The sequence below is a fragment of the Ambystoma mexicanum genome, chromosome 1q, assembly GCF_040938575.1.
Source record: "Ambystoma mexicanum isolate Mex_15411 chromosome 1q, UKY_AmexF1_1, whole genome shotgun sequence".
Taxonomy (NCBI): domain Eukaryota; kingdom Metazoa; phylum Chordata; class Amphibia; order Caudata; family Ambystomatidae; genus Ambystoma; species Ambystoma mexicanum.
Window position 1 is genome coordinate 716138325 of NC_090922.1, and position 22313 is coordinate 716160637.

Here is a 22313-nt window from a genome sequence, read left to right on the forward strand (position 1 = left end):
TGATGCAGAAGGAGTTGGTTGTTTATTTAGCTGTATTGTTGGGAAATGTGCTATAGCTTCTGTTTGTATTACTTGTCTTTTTAAAACGTTTATTGTTTGCATCAATGTTAACCAGGACTAGACCGTTGAGTGTATGCAGATGTGAAAGTGTGACATAAATCATACCTTCTTTAAAGACGTTTATGCCAATGTCAATCAATGCTTGATCAAGGTTTAGAACTTGTGATTTGTGAATATTGACAGCATATGCAAGAGAGAGAAAGAATTGCTCTCTGCATAAGTACATGTCTTTGAAAAGATTGATGCATGATATTGTCCAGACAATTTTTTTGACTTCTGCAAGGTATGTCAATGAGGATGTTGACACACTGAATGCCTTTGTATGTGGCTATGTTTGGAAGCCAACAACTGTAGCAATTGCTCCATTGATTAAACCTTGTACTATGTCAATGTTACGTTTTAGAATTACTCTGCAGTTTAGACACAAAGTCAACATTTTCTCCAATCTGGCTATGTTGGAGATACATTTGTATAAGCTATTTAGTCATGTTGTTGCTTGTTGACACATGGGAAGTGTCATGCTGTGCACTTCTAGTATGTCTGTGGAGCTAATCTGCAGTATGGGTTGCATTTCTTTTTTCAACATTGTCTTGTTGAATTGACTACAGCTTGCAAGGATTGGCAATAAAGACATGCATTTTAGATTGTGTTGAGTTAATTGTGCCATGACATCAGGGGAAGATGTGTTTTGGCCATATAGCTCATGGATTAGTCAACTATTTAAGATGGATTTTGCATCTTTAGTAAGCAGACCAGTTCTAATGTTTTTTTTTTTTAATGTTAGCATATGTCTGCAAACTGATGCATGTTTAGAGTTAGTTCTCTGTAGTGAAAATGTTGCCAGAGATTTACATTTCCAGTGCTGCCTAGGGTATTGTTGTGTCCTAATGTTTTGAAAATAGCTTGCCATTTCACTAGTGTTAACTGTAGGTGGACTACGAAAACAATAACGCCAAACAGTTCTGCGTAGTTGGTTTTAAGGACGTCTTGCATTCTGAGATGAATGAAAGTCAACATGAAGTTGGAAACCATGCTTACTTCATCTATCAATTAAACTTTCATTTGTTTTGGAATTCTGCGCACTTCATTAGCAGCTTCTGTTGATAATGTGTAGTATTCTATTTTGTTTTGGTTTTTCCTCGGGCATGGGTCTTAGTCGGTGTAAACTTACACTTCCTATGTTGTAGACAGTTGAACCTGTGGGGGATGTCACTACAGCCAAAAGTTGTTGCTTGTTAAGTTTTGTAGAAATGTGCTAATTCTTTTAATTAAGAATGTTTTACCAGAATCAGCGACACCACTTACATAAAGGAGCAAAGGTTAATTATTTTGTTACAGCTGGAGGTTTTAGTTTCATGTTTAAAACCATGTTCAATTTCTTGAGTGACTTCTAGATAAATGGTGAGTTGTTCAACATTCAGCTGTGATTCTAACACTGACAAGTATTTCTCAGATTGTTTATATTGATGCCCCATTACGGGTTTGGCAGTAACCCTGCCATTGCTACCAGTGGGTTGCCACCAGACCGATACAAAATTACTGGAGCCTGACTTCCCAGTGCCACTGGGATATTCCATGTCTGGTGGCTGGAAATTCAGCCACCAGTAATTCCGTCCCTATTCCCATAGAGTCCCACAAGACTCGATGGGAACGGGCATACGGGAGCAACGCCACCGTTGTTAATGGTGCCGGTGCTCCTGTGAAAACTCTGTGGGTGGGTGCCATCCCACCTGCCAGGTCTGCCCTGCAGGACGGGAGGGCACCCGTCCACAGAGTTGTAGTGTGCCAGTCTGGAAAAAAACAATTCCGGATCAGCCCACATATAATGAGGCCCATGGTATTTTCTACCTCAGTCATGGCTATTTCTGCTTAATTTAGAATGAGGGGTTGTCTAAGTAGTTCTTGGCTTCCTGTAAGGGAAGGTTGACTGCCCTCATGAGTGTCTTTGTCTAATTGAGCTTCAATTTCTTCTTCTTGTTGGTGTTCATTGTCCAACAGTTGTTTGTATTGTTTGAAAGTATCACATGCTATGCTGCTTCCATTTGCTTTGAATGCATTTTCAAATGAGTCATTGTCACCTAACAATTCTTTTTCTTTCCGCCAAGGTCTACAAATGTTATGAGTAGGGCCATGTCATACAGTTCTCTATATTGTGGAGATTTAAATCATAACTTCATATGATTAAATAAACTGGGTTTGGTGAGTTTCACTAGGCTTCCTCACAAGTTCAGACTGAATATTTCCCAGTAATCTTATTTGGTATGACATTGGGGGTCATTACAAGTTTGGAGGTAGCCATGGCTGCCTCCAAACCCAGGTCTGGGTCCGGTCGGACTGAATGGGGACTTACCGGGTAATTCTGACCTTGGAGGACCCGGTAAGTCCCAATTCAGTAAACCATTCCCCATTCCCATTTGAGCCCCCATAGGGCTCAATGGGAATGGGGAAGGCGCTAATAACATTGCGGGCCTGTTATTAGCTCCAAGGTCACTTAACGGGACCCGCAGAGAATGGCTGGTCAGACCATCTGTTCCAGCTGGGACCCTCTAAGGGACCACGGAATAGGGCGGTAAGGGGTTACCGGCACTGGCATCCTTAACATTGCCAGTAAACCCTTACCACCCAACTCGTAATGACCCCCATTGTTTTGTAGGTGTAGTTTTGGGCTTTGTTGTACAGACACATGTTTTCCAAATCAGTACTTCTGTTTGGGTAGTATGTGTCAATTACATTTTTTTTAAATGTCTTGGCTGTTGGGATCCTTTGTGGCTATGCTTTGGTCTCTCGTTAGGAGTTAACTTCTCTTGTTTGGGATGAAGCTGGTCCAAGGTTCAGCTGGACAATGTGTTCAGTTGTTCCATATAAGGCTGTACCTTTGTAACAGTCTGCAGCTTCAGAGCACCTGCATTTTCTATGGGAGAGTATTTTTATACCGAAGCTGTAACATTTTTGTGTTTTGTTAGATGATATGTCATCCCAGAGGTATTTTAGCTCTGTTTTCTCAGCTTTGGTGAGATAGGCTGTCTTATATCAACTGCAGTGGAATTGTCTGCTATGTATTGTATGTCTATGTTTGCATTCCACAAGAGGGCAATGATTGCATTGTAATCATTGATGTAATTGGATGCTTCATCCCTTTTAATGTTGTATGTATTTTTTATGGATTTACCTTTTATGCTGTGTTGAACAGAAGACATCAAGCTATTTACTTGTCCTCTGTAGCAAACTGGTCTAGGGAAGCCAAAACGACATTTGGTATAGTGTTTGCCTTTATTTTTATATATACGTTGCTAGTATGTTCCATATTTTTGTTTTTAGAAGCGTAAAACTTGTGTATGTCGGTCACTATCTGTGGCTTATAAAGGGATGTCACAGGTAATGCATTTTTCAATGAACTGTAAAACAGTGGTGTCATAATCATGGCCAAATTGTGGAGCATCGTTTATCCACAAAAGCATGTGGATGTGTGATGCTCCTCTGGATTGATATTTATTTCTCCAAAAGAAGTGTTGCACTTCTCTGAACAGAGGGGTAGTTTTATTGCAGATAAAATGCAGCAATGGTGAATGTACCTAGATACATTGACAGGGTTAAGAGAACAGAGTTTCTCCTGGTGTTTTATAACTATTGCGTCTTTATTTTGGTTTGCAGTGTGTAAGAAGTCAATAAAGTCTTCTCATGCGTACTCTGCACAACTTAAAGTAATAAACCATGTGGGTGGGCCGAGGTTCCTTAGCATAAAAACATACATAAGCATCACATCAGACCAGTATTATTTTGTACCACGCATGTTTGCCAAGAGATTAGTGATACTTGACGGCTAACTTCATGTTTGTCGTTCAGTTTTTGAAGCAGTTGGGTAGCAGATATGTATGAAAAGTTAGAGCATGTTTTTAATGTGTGTGCAACTCCATAACATGGAGTTGCTGGTTCACTTTCGAAGAGAAGCTGGAAAAGGTATTTTACATTCTGTCTGAATCTGGGCTTTTCAGAATACTTTCTTAAAGAGCGATATTCTGATGCACTCATTTGCGCTGACCTTTCATCATATCTTCCTCTTTTTCTTGTAGGAAAGAGTAGAGGAAAATAATGTGCTTCTATACTTTTTTCCCATATGCTTATTGGGGATCCTTTGGCTTGTTGCATTTGATATGATTCTAATGCATTGTCAATTGTTTCTTTGGCGTGTAGTGGGTGAATTGTATACTCGTCTAACATGTTGGCCACAGTAACAGGATCTACACACTCAAATTGACCAGTTGCTAGTGAGGCTTGAAAAATGTGGGTGGTTTCTCTTAAGTTTTCCTCTATGTTAATATCTTTGTAGTATTCATGCTTTTCTTTCAGATATTTTAGGGCTTGTCTAACACTGTTTAAGTCGACTAGTTGTTGCCAAATAGTTTTTTCTTTAGTTAGTACACCATTAACTAGTACATTCAAATATGGATCTATTGGCGGTTCTACTCTTAGAGTTTGTACATTGTCTTTTAGATCTAATGGTAAATATACTGCTTTGCCACGGATGCCCTTTAGTAACTCGGATGGATGTATTTTGGCTGATTTCGGTTGAAGGCGTTGTATAGCTTAAAATGGGAGCACTGTAAACCAGGCACGTCGGCAAAGAAGCAACAGAAAAACCAAAAAATGCACTCAAATACAGAACTTGCTGGCCCATTCAAATTTACAAATGAAAGTGGGGTAAATTGCTATGCAAATGTAGCAATGAATATTGCATTATTGCAAAAGAAAACCTTATAGAAAAAAAGTATACAAATGGACATGCTGCTCAATGTCTAATGTACACCAACAATCCTTTAAATATTAATGACAATTCTTCAATGACTATGTGAAACTAAAAGACAAAAGTAAAATGAAAACTTTACAAAACATAGGCTCCTATCCAGTGCACAACCACACTGGCCTGCTAGGATATTCATTAGCCTGCATTTTAGGAACTACTTGCAAAAGAACTTTCCACCACATCAAAATGTTAGTGACACACCATTCTACTATACGGAATCTTGTGCATCAACTATACTATGCATAAAGTCCATCTCTAGAACTGAAGCATTTAAATAACATACTCCCACATGGAACAGCCAAAGAAGTGCTTCAAGAAATAAAGCATATCTAATGTAAATAATTTTGGAACTGATGGTGACTTAGAAAATTCTGTATCTTTAAAAAACATTACCGAAATCCTCATGAACATGAACGTCCTAATGAAGACGTACAAAAATGAAATAGCTAAGTTTCAAAACACATCTGCTGAAATACTGGACCAAATATTTTTCTGTTATCACAGAACCTTTCATAAAAACAGCACAAAATAGTAGATATAGCCAACAAAATAGAAGACAATAAAAAAAATCCCAATGGTTCCAATTAGCTTTATATCTAACAGCAGAAACTAAATACAAAATAACTGCCTCCTCAACAGTTTGCACATACTCTAACACAAATCTTGACAATAGCCAAACACCATCACGTGCTATCACTTAATAACTATCACTAATTCCCACTTCAGAAATCTCTCCAACTTGTACGAGAGCAATTTCTCGAACAGGGTATTTTTTCAGATGAGGGGTGTACAGTGAACGCAATCTATTGTATTCTAGAATGCAAGAAATTTCAGCTTTGACTTTACTTGAATCAAAGTTTATTAGAATTAGATCGTCAAGTGTACGTAAGCTTGATAATGCTACGTAGCTCATGCTTTCCTTAAAAATTGTGTTTCCTATATCTATCAATGCTTTCTCTAGAGTAAGACCTTGGGATTTATGAATGGTAACTGCATATGCAAGAGTTAGAGAAAATTGCTCTCTACATATATACATGTCTTTGAACAGAAGGAATCGAACAATTGAGCGCCCTATCCTTTTCACTTCTGAAACTTAATCAAAGCAAATATTTACAATCTGAATGTTGCTATCACGTGGGTATAATTGAAAGTAAACAACTGTGCCCAGTGTTCCATTAACTAGCCTTTGCTCTACGTCAAGGTTACGTTTAAGCATTACTCTACAATTTAATGATAATTTCAATATTTTTTCCAATCCAGTTGTGCTGGAGATTGAATTTTCTAAACTATTTAGTCTTGTTGTGGCTTGCTCACACATGGGTACTGTCATACCATGTATGTCTAGTTTGTCTGTGGCGCTAATTTCTATTATTGCTTGCATTTCTTTCTTTAACATTGTTTCATTGAATTTGAAACAGCTTGCAAGAGTTGGCATTAAGGACATACAATTGACATTTTTGTGCGCTATTTGTTCCATAACATCAGTTGCACATGCATTATCGCCATAAAGTGCATGTATATGCCGGTTTTTCAATACAGCTTGTGCTTCTTGCAATAATACACCAACTCTAATACTTTTTAAGATGTTGGCATAAGTGAGATCTGCAGATTGCTGCATGTTCTCAGTTAATTCTCTGTATTGGAAATGTTGCCAAAGGTTAATATTACCTATGCTACCAACAGTTTTCCGGCAGAGTTTGTGGCCTAAGGTTTTAAAAATCGGTTCACCTTTCACTGGTGTCAATTGTAGGAGATCTCCAAAAACGATAATGTGTTTCCCGGCAAAGAGTTGTTCGTTATTATTTTTAAGTACTTCTTGCAATCTGAGATGAATCAAAGCCAACATTAGGTTGGAGACCATGCTCACTTCATCTATTAGTAGCATTTTAATTTGTTTCAATACTGCAGAAAGTTTGTAGTAGTCTAATTTATTTTGATGCTCTACTGAAAGCAGTAGTAATCGGTCAAAAGTCGCACTGCCAATGTTGTAGGCAGCTAAACCTGCGGGGGCTGTTACAACAGCTGACAGTTTGTTGTTTGTCAATTGTTGAAGGAACTTGCTGATGATTTTGATTAAGAATGTTTTCCCTGATCCAGCTTCACCACTGACGTACAGCAGTATAGGTTTGTAATTTTGGCAGGTACATTCTTTATTTTCGTGTTGTACACCATGTACAATTTGTTTTGTTACATCTTCAAAAATGGTGTGCTGATCGTTGTTAAGTTTTGTTTGTTGTACAGTTAAGTCTTCTGTATGTTCTTGATACTGATATATGGTGTTTTCTACTTCTGCCATATCTACTTCAGCCTCATTTGCTATTAGTGGTTGTCCTAATGGTTCTTGACTTCCTGTTACAGAAGATTGACTACTGTCAGAAGAGTTGTATCTAGTTGGGCCTGAAGTTCGTCTTCCTGTTGCTGCTCATTGTGTAACATTGTTTTGTACTGCGTGAAGTTCACATCGGTGATAGTGCTTTCATTTGCTTTAAAAGCATCTTCATAGCACTCATAATTATCTAGTATGTCTTCCGCTTTTCTCCATGGTTTGAAAAGTTGTAACAGAGACATGTAATATAGTTCTTTCTGTTGAGGAGTTTTTAATGACAATTTCACATGATTAATTAAGCTTTGTTTGTTAAGTTTCACTAAGCTCCCTTCACAATCGGTCACTCTATATCTACATTTGCTTTCATCGGGTCTTACATTATTTTTGTATGCAAAGTTTTGAGCTGTGTGGTATAGACACATGCTTTCCAGAGTAGTACTCCTATTCGGATAGTATGTGTCCAGTAAATTGTTTTTTAGAATGTCTTGGCTCTTGGGATCATTTCTGGCAATTGTTTCTATGTCCTCATATGATTTTTGCACTCTTTTTCTAGATTTTGCAGGACCGAGACTGAGCCATACTATGTTGTCTGATTTTCCATACAAAGCAGTGCCAGTTAAACGATTATCTGCTTCATAGGACCCACATTCTCTATGAGAGAGCATTTTTATGCCTAGGCTGTACAATTTCTGTGATAATGCTTTGTCTGATGCTAAATCATCCCAGAGGTCTTGAAGCTCTGTTTTATCTGCTTTTGTTAAGTAGGCTGTAACATATCGTGCAACAGCAGTTGAATTGTCTGCAATGTACTGCACATCTACGTTGGCATTCCATAATATGGCAATAGCTGCATTGTAATCATTGATATATTTTGTTTCTTCCCTTATGTTTATGTAATATGTGTTTTTAGGTGATTTAGCTTTAACACAATGTTGAACTGAAGACATGAAGTTGTTTACTTCACCTGTTTCTGTAACTGGTCTAGGGAAACCAAAGCAGCATTTGGTGTAGTATTTATCTTTGTTTTTGTATTTGCAGTGACAATATTTGCCACATTTGTTTCTTTGAAATTGTAAAATCTGCCCATGCAGCTCACTATGTGTCTTTTGTGAAGGGATTTCACGTGTGACATATTTTTGGATAAACTGCAAAACAGTGCTATCACTGTCGTGCCCAAATTTCACTGCACCTTTGATCCATAACAGCATGTGAACATGTGGAGCTCCTCTCGCTTGATATTCTTTTCTCCAAAAGAAGTGTTGCACTTCTCCAAGGGGAGGAACAGTTTTATTGCAAATAAAGTGTAGCATTCCAATGAAACGATGATGGAAATATCTTGAGACATTAACTGGATCTAGAGAGCAAAGTTCTCCAGGTGTTAATATATCTATGTTGTTTTTGTTGCTGTTTGCTATGCGTAGGAACTCATGTAAATCTTCCCATGCATATTCTGCACAACTTAGCGTAACAAACCAAGTTGGTGGTCCAAGGTTTCTGATCATGCAACGCACGTCTCCGTGCCGTCTGAACCAATATTCCATTGTACCACGCATGTTTGCAAACAAATTTGTTATGCTTGATTGTAAAACCTCATCTTTTTCTTGTACTTTTTGTACTAACTGCGTAGCGGACATATTTAGAAAGTGCGTTCCAGATTTAAGATCGTGTGCAACTCCATAACATAGTGTTGCTAATTCACATTCATAGAGTAGGTGGAATATCTATTCCACATTTTGTCTAAATCTGGGATCTTGCGAATACATTCGTAATGAGAGGTATTCTGATGCCCCAATCTGAGTGGGTCTATCATCGTATCTTCCACCTTTGCCAGTAGGAAATAGCAGTGGAAAAGCATGTGCTTCTATACTTTTTTCGCAAATACACATTGGTGACCCTTTGGTTTGTCACATTTGGTAAGTTTCTAGTGCATCATCTATGCTTGCATTGGAATGCAATGGATGAATTGTGTAATGGTCAAAAAGAGTGGATACTGTAGCTGGATCCAGAAGTTCGAATTGTCCGGTTTCTGATGGCTCTTGAATTATTTCAGTTGTTTGCCTTAAGCTTTCATCAATATTTATTTCCTTGCAGTACTCATTATTGTCTTTTAGATATTGCAATGCTTGTCTAACTTTGTTTAAGTCCACTAATTGTTGCCAAATTGTGTTGTCCTTTGTTGGTACTCCATTTACCAAGAATATTAAGGAATGCTCTATTGAACGTTCCACTCCTAGAGTGTGTACATTGTCCGTTAGATCTAATGGCAAGTAAACTACTTTGCCACAAATGCCTTTCACCAATTCAGAGGAAGCTAATTTTGCTGTTTTTGGATAAAGGTGTATAATTGCTTGAAATGGGTGAACTGTTTGAAATATTATGCTCTCATACAAATTGAGCTGTTGCAGGATTTTTGGTAATGGAAACAATTCCAAATTATTTGTAATAGCACGTGAAGGAGTGTGGTTGTTGTCTAATTTTGCAGTACAGTAACTGCAACATATTAGGCGTTCAGTTATTTCATATTTGTTTTCAGCTAAAAGGTACAAAGCTAATTCAAACCATTTAGAGTCTTCATTGTTTTCTATTTTGTATGCTATGTCCACATTTTTTGTGTTCCTTTTGTAAAACGTTCTGCGGCAACACACACACACATGGTTTGGTACTTCAGCCGATGACCTTTTAAATTTTACTATTTCTTTTCTGTATGTGTGTAATAGAAGGTTGCTATGTGCAGAATTGTCGCTACTATGTTCCAAAACTGTTGCATTTTCTACGTGGCTCTCACTTCCAAAATACTTTTTCTGAATACAGTCCATTTCTGTAAGTATTTGGGTGTACCATGCAGAAGAGTGGTATTTAAATTGCCTAATTCTGAAGCTGGGCTTTTTGCATAGTATATTTTATACACTAAATTTCTTACATTGGAGTGATGTACTGATATTCTTTTGATATTATGGAAGGTACTTTTGCAAATAGGCCCAGAAATGCAGGCTAATGAATGTCCTTTTAGTCCTGTGTCTTTCCACACTGCACAAATATCCATATTTTGCAGCACTTTCATTTTACTTTTGTCTTTACCTTTTACATATTAATTGAGAAACTGACGTTAAGATTTGAAAACTTTGTTTGGAATGGCACACGTTGATGTGCATGGCCATTTGTATACTGGACGGTGTAGTTCTGCTGAATCGAGAGGTAATTCTGAAATTTCAGGAGATAGTTTTGTAAGCAGTGTTTCTTTTTCCATGATGGTAGTATTGATTTTCTCATACCCTCGTCCATTGCTATGGATGGCAATTGTGTTTGTTTGATTTTGTTTGTATGCTTCTTCATTAAAATATGGCTCTGTGATTGTTGTGTGGCTCCATTCACCACCACAAACATGCAAGAAATTATTTTTGTTCACATTTCGTTTATTGCTAGTTTCTTTTGTAGTTTGGTACTTAGTTTTGTTAGTGCTTTCATCCTTTTTAACACTAATATGAACAACTTCCTTTTGAGAAGGGTTGCACTGTCCACAAGTGCTTGTAGAATTATATTTCTACGGTACGTTTTAAGGGGTAAGGAAGATTTTGGTCCTCTTCTTAGTAGATTCTGAAGGACTCTGTGACGAAACATTTTTGCTAAAATACTTTTTTTACTAGGGTTCTTCTTACACTATCAGGATTATTAGGAACATTGTTAGCTGTACTGGCAGCTGTTTTTTGACAGCATTTCTGTGTTTTGTGACACTTTTTGATGGAGAAGGTACAGTTTTGGTAGTTGAGACTTCCTTTATTATGTTACCCAACTGCTTTAGCTGGTTTGTAGCAAGATTCTCTACAAACTCTACAACAGGTGGATGCTTACATGGGCACCTTTATTTTTATTTGCTCTAATTCTGCGTTCCTTTCTATGGAGTTGCTTTTTGGTAGGCATTCTTTGGTGTCTGTTGAGAAAAAAAATATACTTTGGTCTGTTGTCCAATGTATGTGTGCAGTGTGCATGTGTGCATAGGTCTGATGGGGAAGCTCTTTGTCATGGTGTGTCAACGTACAGTGAACTCTAACAATCATTTGGTATGGCTACTTTACAGTTTGTATACTACTACAATGTGCTTCAGATGAGAGTACAAAGTGGCCTACTTGTGACGAGAACCATTATTAATAACCGAAATGCCGAAAACTTGCTACAGCCACTTCTTTTCACAATCTAACCTTCTAAAGATTACCTATGTTATTTCTGTACCAAACACACAGGGATTTGTCACCCATTCTGCCTGTTATTCTTTGTTCAATAAATGGATATTTATAGGTAGAATGGTTTACAAATCAATACTTGCTTTGGTGCAAAAAATAAACAAATAACCCACGCAGCCTCTTTAAGGAGTAGTTACAATATAAAGGTTGTACTGTACTTATTTTTTTGTGCAAGATGACCAGGTTTCTTCGCATATGTCGTCTGGAGTGTAGATGCTGTTGATTCTCAGGAGAGTAGTCTTCACTGCGAATTAAAAAAAACAAAATCAATTACTTTGTGTGTTTGCAGCAGTGATGATAATGCAGACATTACTTGTGCTTCTTTCGTCAGAGGATTGAACTTTCATATTTCAGCCCAGCGCACGTGCACATTTCACTTCACTCTGTGCAGTCTTTGCATAGTACTTGCAATATGGTACTTGAAAGTCCTTCAAAATAACTAAATCTTTTAAGGGTATGGAAATGCCTTGTTATTTACAAAGTGTACCACGCATAGGAGAGAGGTTTGTAAGCGATAGGGCAAAGTACTAGATGGGGAAACATTTTGTACTTGTTAATGAAAAGCACAATGTCGAAAAATCGGGAGACCCTAAAAAGGAAATGTCACTACTACAATCGGGAGCGCTTACTATTCTCATACGATCACATTGCAAGTAGCATTACTGTAGGCCATACAGAGTACACAACTCCGACAATTTCACATACAAAATTGAGGTCTGCCCTAAATAGGCATGTTTGCAAAGTATGAACAGGTTATGCGGAAGACAGTTAAGCAGTCGTGCGATTTGTGAATGACAAATCGGCAATCTTGCACTTTAAAGGGGGAGCGTTGTTATGTATTCCCTATGGACATTTAGCGGCATTATTTTGTGTAAATTAAATCATAAGGCTTCCACATGTTCTCTGATTAAAATATACATACCTGTACTCTATAATGATGCATGTGGACATGTATGGAGCTCTATGTAGAAATTTGCAATCCTTGCACAGTAGCTTGTGAAGTAGGTGCTTTGCAATGGTATGCGACTTCCATTCAGAATCATTGACAGTAATTTTGAAGTGCGCAATGTTGATGATGGAGTTAAAATTAGCGATGTTCTATGTGATTGGTGGATGATTGTGCGACCGCTTAGTTATGTCCAATGAGGGACTCGCTTTGGTACCGCTGTAGAAAGGGTGGACGGATTGGGTAAGAGTTACGTGGCGCACGTAGACAACGCTTGTCCGCTGGTAGGGCGTGTCACATACGGGTTTCTACAGCAAATCCTGCATGGAAAGGCGACTGTAGGCATCAGCTAATCAGATGTTCACATTATTCTTTTGTGTGGAAAGACGGTGCACACACTGAAGATGGCAGAGGTGGAGAGGGTCAGGGTTTTGATGCTTGGAGACATTATTGTGCAAGGCGCACAACACTATGCCGAGATATATGATATTTGTGATGTCATCTTTGATGTCCTGGGTGTTAGTCTTCGCAATGCACGTAGATGGTGCGAGTTATGGTTGCTTAGCTTACTATAATGGGGGAATGTGCAGTGGTGTTTGGTTGCACTGTGAAGTATAACATTCCTTTTGTGAATTTCTTTTACTGAATGCACATATATATGCATGGAAGGGAAGGAAAAGAAAGGGGCTAAACAAGTGATGTCATCATTGATGTCAGCATTCATATTTGAGATTACATTTTTCATGGTCTGGGTATTAGTGTTAGCAGTGCACAGGGGTCGTGGCAGGGTTGGGGGCTTACTTTACCATAACTGGCTGGCGAATTTCAGGGGTTTTTCAGTTTTAATTTGAAGCATAAAGGGGAGGAGGAACGTTTTTTTTTTTTAGTGAAGTGTACAGGTTTTTGTTAGGGCAACTTAGCCATAATATATATGTATATATATTACATGGGCACGCTAGTGGCCATGTAGTTATGGTTAAGTTGCTGTTTCCATAGGAAGAGCACTTATTGGGCGGCTTATAACTTCGCTCCCCCTGGACGAATCCTCACCAAACTTTGCATAAAAAGTATATGGCCCACTCTGAATTTTTTTGCAAAGTTTGGTGAGGACTCGTCCAGGGGGGGAAAAGTTATAGTGGGGGTCCCAAAACTTTTTTTTTCCCATAGACTGAATGGGAAAAAACTTTGCGCATGGCTACAGCCCGAACCGCTGGACGGATTTACACCAAATTTGCGGCAGGAGCGGCGGCCTGATCCCGAAAGCGTGCTTTTGCAAATTTGGTGTAAATCCATCCAGTAGTTATTTAAAAAATGACCAAAATGTAAGGCAACAAAATTAGTGATATCTGTGTTCGCTTCGCGGACGGACTTCCCTGTTTGCTCCGCGGACAGCACCTCGATTGGCTAATGGCCTTGCGTCATGTCCGCGGACATGCAACGTGTACGCTGATTGGACAGGGAGGGGTGTGGAGCGCATCAGATTTTCTGTGGCGCCCGCCATCTTGTATTCGCCGTCGACCGCGTACAGTGCGGTGAAACGTGGATAAAAAATTGTATTTAGTGCCGTGTGTTGGTGTGTAAGAGTGTTTGGGGAGGGTGGGGGAGTATGAGATAGGTTCAATGTTTTGTTTTTTTATGTGCTATATGTTTTTGTTGCGTTCGATTTGTCCGCGGAGAACACGGCTGTTCTGACATTTTGTAAATAAACTAAATGGTGGGGTGTTTAGAGGACGGAGTATGTGTCATTTTTGTTCGCAAGGAAGGTAAAAATGAGCTATGAACACTTGTGGTGTACTTAATTTTTCGTAAATACACAAACTGGGGGTGTCCTCAGGACGCTGTCCGTATTGTAATCTGTCTAGTTGAATGTGTTCTAAGAACACTCGCTGTGTCCCGAAATGGTTGCAATTACACAAAATGGGGGTGTTCTGAGAACGTTGTTTGTATTGTTCGTTGTCAGGGTGAAAGTGTTTTAAGACCACGCCTTTTGTCTGCTAATAGTTCAATTTCCTATGGGCGTCAACCAACTTTTTGTCCACTAAAGAAACGATAAATCCGGCTGGTGTGCGCCACCATTTTGTGATAATCCTATGACTGGCGCTATTGACCTGGCTGACTTGCTTTTGCAACACTAAATCATATCTCCCGCCCCTAAGCCTGATATTATCAAAGCATTCATATTCCCCGCCTCTCTCCGTGACGTTACAGGGTGCGTCATCAAACGCGCCCAGTTCTCTGCAGTCTTAAGTGACTTTACACAGAACCCGGAAGACAACACATATTATGTCACAACACAGCGCGCCACAATTCGGAATATGAAACAGTGATTTAAAAGCAAACAGCAAGATTGTAAATTTTGTAAAGTACATTTATTTGACATCAAATGTTTAGAGAATATTCAGCAATTTGCATTTGTCTCTGCTGTCGATCAGCAAAAGTTTATTTGGAGCCACGTGTTGTTCCTTTGCGGTAGATAGGCTGTTGGTTTATGATAAAAGCAGTAAATGGTCGCTCTGATAATTGGAAGGTTGCTCCAACAACGAGCCATTAGACCACCCTATTGGTTGGTATGTTGTTTGTAGCCGCTAGTACTGCGTAAGGGCAAATTGGTCCTTGGCAATTGTCCCATAAAATGGTGAGGGTCATGAAGTTGCATATTTGGACCTGCACCTGGCAGTTGAAGACCCCATCTGCTGGAGTCTGTAAATCGTGACATAGGCAAAATGGGGCCACATTCCTGTTTTAAAAAACATAAATGAATCTCACCAGCCGATCTTCATTAAAAATCATCATTTTTTTTATTAGGGCGTGAAACTATTTGCTATCGAAGATAGTGCAACGGAGTATGTTAATAATAAAATAATAATATTTTCCCATTCATATAGCTCTAAGAACCGTGAGGTATCTAAGCGGTGCTTATTATTAACCAGGGTGTGTGGTGCTCATTTTTCGACCGCGGAAGGATGAAAGGCTGAGTTTGGCCTTGCCGGGATTCAAACTTGCGTTAGCAAGCTGTGCACAGATGTCAAAGCGAGCGTTGTACTCGCTGTGTCACTTGACATGGTACAGTGAAGTGGCAAAGCGAGTAGAGCGCTTGACCGCCTATAGAGCTGTTAAATTATTTCTATTAACCCACCCTTTGTCGTCTGCCTTTTTCAGAGCCCTCTAAACGACAGGGGATCAATTCGGCGGTGATAGTGCGCGGTAGAAAACATTATGCCACTTTCAACTAACAAGTTCAACTTGAGCGGTCTTTAATGCTATGCTATTGTAATTATATTTGGTATAAAATAATCTAAAGGGTTACTTACAGTACAATTGCAATTTCCATTGTCTACGAGTGGTGCAGTCCCAAAATACGACTCTGCGTGTGTGAACGATCTTTCGCATAGTGATATAATGTATAAAAGTGGTTTCGTTTCAGAAATTTCATCTTTATCTTCTCTTACGTTTTAGCAACACTCCTTCAAGAGAAGTCTTTCATCACAATCTCTGTTTGTCAAGGTCAAAACACAATACAACCTTATAGTCCGCTTCGTGAGCCTCTCCGGGGCCCGAGAAAAAAATGGAAGCAGCTGACCTTCACTGTGAACGAGCATAAATTCTTACTTTGCAACATTCTGTGTAAAGCCATCTGTAGTAGTTGGTTTTTGCACGCCATGTTTGTATATTGTTTGCGTGATATTAAAAAAAGTTTGTTTAAGGGACGTTATGGTTCTAAGTACAGCCGAAAGACCCCTGAAAATCGCAAGTTATGGTAAACTATGAAAAATAACTCGCGCCACCACCGTGCACTGCTAAGACTAACACCCAGGACATCAAAGATGACATTGCAAATGTCATTGATGAAATCACTGATGACATCACACGTGTATGTACTTTTCATGGAATTTGTGTACTAGGGATTTTTATTGTAATGTTGCGAGAAAAGTGTCAAGGATATTGCAATAAATATCATACCGTTATTAGTGCTTTGAACGATGCATTGATATAAATGGCATTGTATTATGGGATTCTATCTAGTATACTGAGCTACTAATGGAGAAACATAGCATTGTGTGCAGAGTACAAGATGAAAGTATAATATTTGTAATGTTAATATGTTGAATAATGAAATGATAATTGTCCTGAAATGTTCGAAAATTCACAAAATGGGGGTGTTCTGAGGACGTTATTTGTATTGTGTGATTGCTTAGCTGTATGCAGTGAGGGAATGGCACAGAGAGTAAAGTGGACGCCGTCCACGGACACCGCGGCTGTTCGTGGACAGGGCGTGCCACATCCGGGTTTTTCTAGGAAATCCAACATGGAAAGAAGACTGTACGGTTCAGCCAATCAGATGTCGAGGTTGTGGATTTGTGTTGAAAGAGACTGTGTGTGGTGAAGATGGCAGAAGTGGAGAAAGTCAGGGTGTTGGTGCTCAGAGATATGTTTGTGCATGGTTTACAGCAGTACGCTGAATGCAGGCATGTTGCAAATAACTTTGATGTGAAAGGAGTGGAGGTGGTGTGGAGCACTGTGCCTGATTGCAATGTACAGGGAATTGTACAAGTTTGTGAGGATATGGCCACGATGAACAGTCCGCATGTGGTAGTTTTGCACTATGGTGCTTTCCATTTGGGCAACGTCAGTGCCCCTACTTTGTTGGCTGATTTGGAATGCTTGGTTCAAGCTGTAATGAAGATCCTTCCAAATGCAAAAGTAATTTTTTCTGGATTACTACCTAGGGCAATATGGGACAATAGTTCAGTTTTTTGTCCTCAGCAAAACATTGCTAGGTGTGTCATCAACCTAGGCATGTGTGCCTTCATCCTTAGAGCTGGTATGTTCTTCTGTAACAATGAGAATATTGATGCCAGTAATGCTGTTAATTTTAAAGAAGATGGCATTTCTTTATCTTTTACGGGAAATGCCTTTCTATTTTGGAATGTAAGGGTTGCTTTGGAGAAGGTTATGTGAAGATTTTAGGAGTAAAGTAAGAAAAAAAAATAAGAAAAAAAATACAAAATAACAGGTGTCTGTCAAGCATCTGTAAAAGAAAAAAAAAAAACGGCTCTTTTCAGAGCCAACTTCAAAGGGGAAATGGGGCACACTATTTAAATTTACATTCACCACGCTCAGATTTTCGATATGTCCGCGGACATGAGAATCACTACAAGGGGGTTAGTATGTTTTATGTTACATGTATATGAAGTCAGGGATTTTATGGTTAAGTTGTGCTACTAAAAACCTATGAAATTCAGTGAACTTTGTTAAAGGGACGTTATGGTTAAGTTGCGCTACTAAAAACCTATGAAATTCAGTACAAAAAACTTTGTTAAAGGGACGTTATGGTTAAGTTGCGCTACTAAAAACCTATGAAATTCAGTGAAAAAACTTTGTTAAAGGGACGTTATGGTTCAAAGTAAAACCGAAAAACCCCTGAAATTTGAAAGTTTTGGTAACATAAGCAACCATAACTCGCGCCACCGTGCACTGCTAACACTAACACCCAGGACATCAAAGATGACATCACAAATGTCATTGATGACATCACTGATGACATCACATGGCTGGCTCTCCCTTTTTATCCTTTACTGACATATCGAAGCCACATAGTTTTCTTCAGTAACAGTCAGGAAGTAAAAATTGAAAAGGTACTATATTTGTAGACTTAGGGTCAAGTCACATCATATGAAACATATACATAGCAGAAGACACAGGCTTGAAAGAGAGCAATCCTTTCTGTGCATGAAGATAATCATTAGGGTTATCAGCACTTTCTCATAGTTTTATTTTTATTACTCTACCTTCCCTGTATATGATCATATTTGTATACATTATACTCACTCTCCTTTCCTTTGGGTGCAGTCACATCATGTGATACACATACATATGGTAAGTAGCAGCTTTGAAACAGAGCAATAGTTTCTCTGCATAAAGACAATCAGTTAGGTTATGAACTCTTTCTGCTACTATTTCTGCTTTTTTGTTTACTTCACTGTCCCTGTATATACTCATATTTGTATGTGTTGTTGTCTCTTTGTGTTTTGTCTGTAATAATTATGTATTAAGTGGGTTTTATTATCTACTTATTACATATTTCACATAACGCAAAACTCTAATAAGAAAGCAGTTATCATTTCAGTATTCAACATGGCAAGATTATGAATATGGCACCTTCATCATGTATGCTGCACACACTGCCTATGTTTCTGCATGAGTAGCTTAGTATACTGGATAGAACTTCATAATAGAATGCTATTTATATCAATGCATTGCTTAATGCACTAATTAGCTCATGACATTTATCTCAATGATCCTTGACAGTTTTTGGTCAACATTATAAGAATCCCTCCTACAGAGTTTTCATGAAAAGTAAATGCACATGTGATGTCATCAGTGATGTCATCAATGACATTTGTGATGTCATCTTTGATGTCCTGGGTGTTAGTGTTAGCAGTGCACGGTGGCACGAGTTATGGTTGCTTATGTTACCATAACTGCTGAATTTCAGGGGTTTTTCGGTTTTACTTTGAACCATAACGTCCCTTTAACAAAGTTTTTTCACTGAATTTCATAGGTTTTTAGTAGCGCAACTTAACCATAACGTCCCTTTAACAAAGTTTTTTTACTATATATATATATATATATATATATATATATATACATATATATATATATATATATATATATATATATATATATATGTATGGAAAACAAAAACTGCAATTACGCGGTTCGCAGCAGCACTCCTCCATTTGGAATCCAAAGAATCACGTGTGGCCATCATCTCCGTGATAAAAGTCCTTTATTATTCAGTAAGTAGACACATAAAGAAAGCAAACACACAATTACGCGTTTCACCCAAACAGGGCTTCGTTAGATTGTCTATTATATATATGTATGGGAATGTATAGAATCTGGTTGTACCACTATGCATTTTAGCAAACTTGGATCCTGTGAATGAAAGGAGTGGTAGTGTGGCGCAGTTGAATAAACTAGCTGATGGCAAAGGAAGATTCAGGAAGGCTTGCCCGGCCCAGTGTCAAGAGTCAGGCCGCCAAGTGCCTGGTTGTATACTCGAGAAGATACAGTGAATGTGAGAAGCGAGCTGAGCTCGTGTTTGAGGTGTAACAGAAAATTGCTAGAAGTACCCTGGTGTCTTCATTTAATAATATTAAATACAACAAAGGAGCTCAAAACATGGTCTCTAGTCACATGGTCAGATGAAAATAGACATTAGGGCGAGGTGCACCGAGACCAGAAGATAAGGCCATGCCTTCGCTCCCTTTCATTCCCAGGCACAGTGAGCCCTCGCAAGGCTGAGTTCAAATGAAGTAATTGAGTGGCAGACTGCACGAGTAATAATGGATGTTGGGCTAATTCGGTGGGGAGGCATGACCAAAGTCAAACCCCAGCACTTCGGGTACCAGCTTGCCTGCTGCTAGCAAGTGGAATATTCCAGAAGGGCACAATCGTTTGAACCAATTGTAGAGTGCCACGTAGCAAGGAGCCCTATAGTTTGAGAAGCCAATAGAACATAGTGTATTATTCTGACTCAGAAGATGACTTGCACTTGGGGTGGGCTTAGTTGCCCACCTGATCTTAGAGAACCAATCATGATCCCTAACCCTACAGAAAGTATATTTAGATGTTTCCTTTAAGCCTATCACATCACCTAGTAGGTTTTCTTATTTTGCAACGTAGTATGACGTCACTTATGATATGTTTTTAGAATAGAGTCCTGTTTTTTTATGAAATGTTTGAGACTTGAGCGGACGTCCGTTGATGTCTGTTGTACTCCCTGTTTTAGATCATTGTTAATAAAACAGCTGGGACTTTTGCCAAACTTCCTGAGTCGGTCTGATTATTGATGTATGAGTAAGATCTGCATCCCCATCCATTTTAGATACTGTTACCTCATCTTAAAGGACCCTAATGGATTTACTTGTAGCAGAAAGAGGATGGTTCAGACCCGTCGGTCAGCAGGCTTTTAGAACTTTTGGAATATTGGGCATCCTCTGCAAATTAGTTGGAGGATCGCAAGGCTTCCTGTGGAGAGTGGCCATTATAGAACTCTTGCAAGAAGACTGATACAGGTGGGAAGGGTCCCTCTTTCACAAAATCCCTCCTGGTTTCCACAAGTGCTGAGCGGACCGAAGGCGACCGTGGCTGGTTGGAGGAGAAGACGATCCCAAGGGTCAGGAGCCAAAAGGCGAATGGTGAGTAGATTGAGGGCTCTGGCAAAATAAGGGAATGGGGATTTTGGTAAAAGTATCAGGTAACAAGGGGTTGTTTGGTTAATATATGATGAGCAGTGTCTAGACGAGGACCATCTGTATAGCCCAGAGTCCTAAGTTCAAGGAGCTTTTAGAAGGAGTCATTTCAAAACCCAGTCGCTACTTAGGCAGCACATAGATATATCTATGAGAGGAAATTATTCAAACTGTTATCAGGGTATTTTAGGTGCAAGAGATAGCAGCAAAGTGTGCTGAGGAGATACATGTTAAAGTCAACTAGTTTGTCTGTTTGTGTATTTTGTGTATTGAAAAAGTGAAGTGTCGAAGAGCAACAAAGATAGGCTGTGTTGTGTAGAGATTAAAAGTTATTATCTATCTTTTAAGTCATTGTTGGTGTCCACTGAACAGGTAGATTGGAGTAAACTGAGAAGTAGAGGATTTGATGCGCACTCATATTTGTTATTTTTCTGAAATGTATTTTGTGTAAATCAATGGTAAGTATTGATAGTCAATTGTGACTTGTCACAATGGGAGATGTTACTCCACAGATGCATCTTTGCAAGCAAATGCAAAAACACGCACCCAAGCTCAAAAAGTACAGTGCGGAATGGGTTACGGTACAGCAGACAAGATGTTTATGCCATGGCCACAAAGGGGATCGCTGCCAAAAACGGTTTTGCAACACATGACTACATATTTGCACGCTGCGTACACAGGGAAGACATTGGATACAGGCTAGCTAGTATAGAGCTCTGTAAAATGTGCCAGGAGGAATGGAAAACATCCACCTCCTGAGGACTGGATGCTTAATCAGTGTAGCGAGGAAGGTATTGGGCCTTCTGCTCATCTTACCTCGCCCGAAGTAAACAGAGGTAGTGCAACAGATGAGGGACTGTATCCATTAAAAGAACTAAAGGCAGCAATAGGATATAGTAATCCGATACATGAACTGCCTGCTTATATCAGTGATGAGAGCCCAGAAAGCATTAAAGGAATGGAGGTGAACTTTAAGGTCTTACATGATAAAGAGAAACAAAGCAAATGACTGAATGTATCCATAGATATAGAAAGGGAGATTAAGAGTTGGAAAGGAGAAAAGGATAAAGCTGACGAGGTTACGCTCAGAATGAATGGATGGGTGGACAGATACTGCTCAAACTCGATGGGAAGAATATCGAGGAAGTAAGGCAAGGACAAGATCAAAACAAACAGGATAGAAAAGACAGGGAAAAAGAGAAATAATTGAAGGAAGATGAGCACAAAAGGAAGAGTAGACAAAGATGAGAACATATGTATCAGGAGGAGCAGGTAAGACAGTAAGAATGGGCAGAGGAGCAAAGGAAGTATGATAATAGGCAGAGAGCAATCGAAGAACAAGACAGGTTTGAAAAGAGGAGAGAAGTTGAAGAAGAACATAAATTACAAGATAAAAGATTGTAAAGACGAAGGGACAAAGAGGTGCCTAGACCAAAAAAAAGAAGGGAAAATAAAAGACAGGAGGAGGAGAGAGTTAGATGGGAAGCGAGGAAGCGAAGGGAATAAGATGAAGAAATGGAGTCAAAAAGGAGACCAAGGGCACGCAATATTTATTGCATTGAGCTGATGAAACCAATTCCAGTAATATGATGGGGCAACATAGAGGAGTCTCTTCCGTCGCAAGGAGCAATGCAAGGACAGTCTAGTGTAAACCTAGATGAGAATTTCGAGATGGGAAGCATTG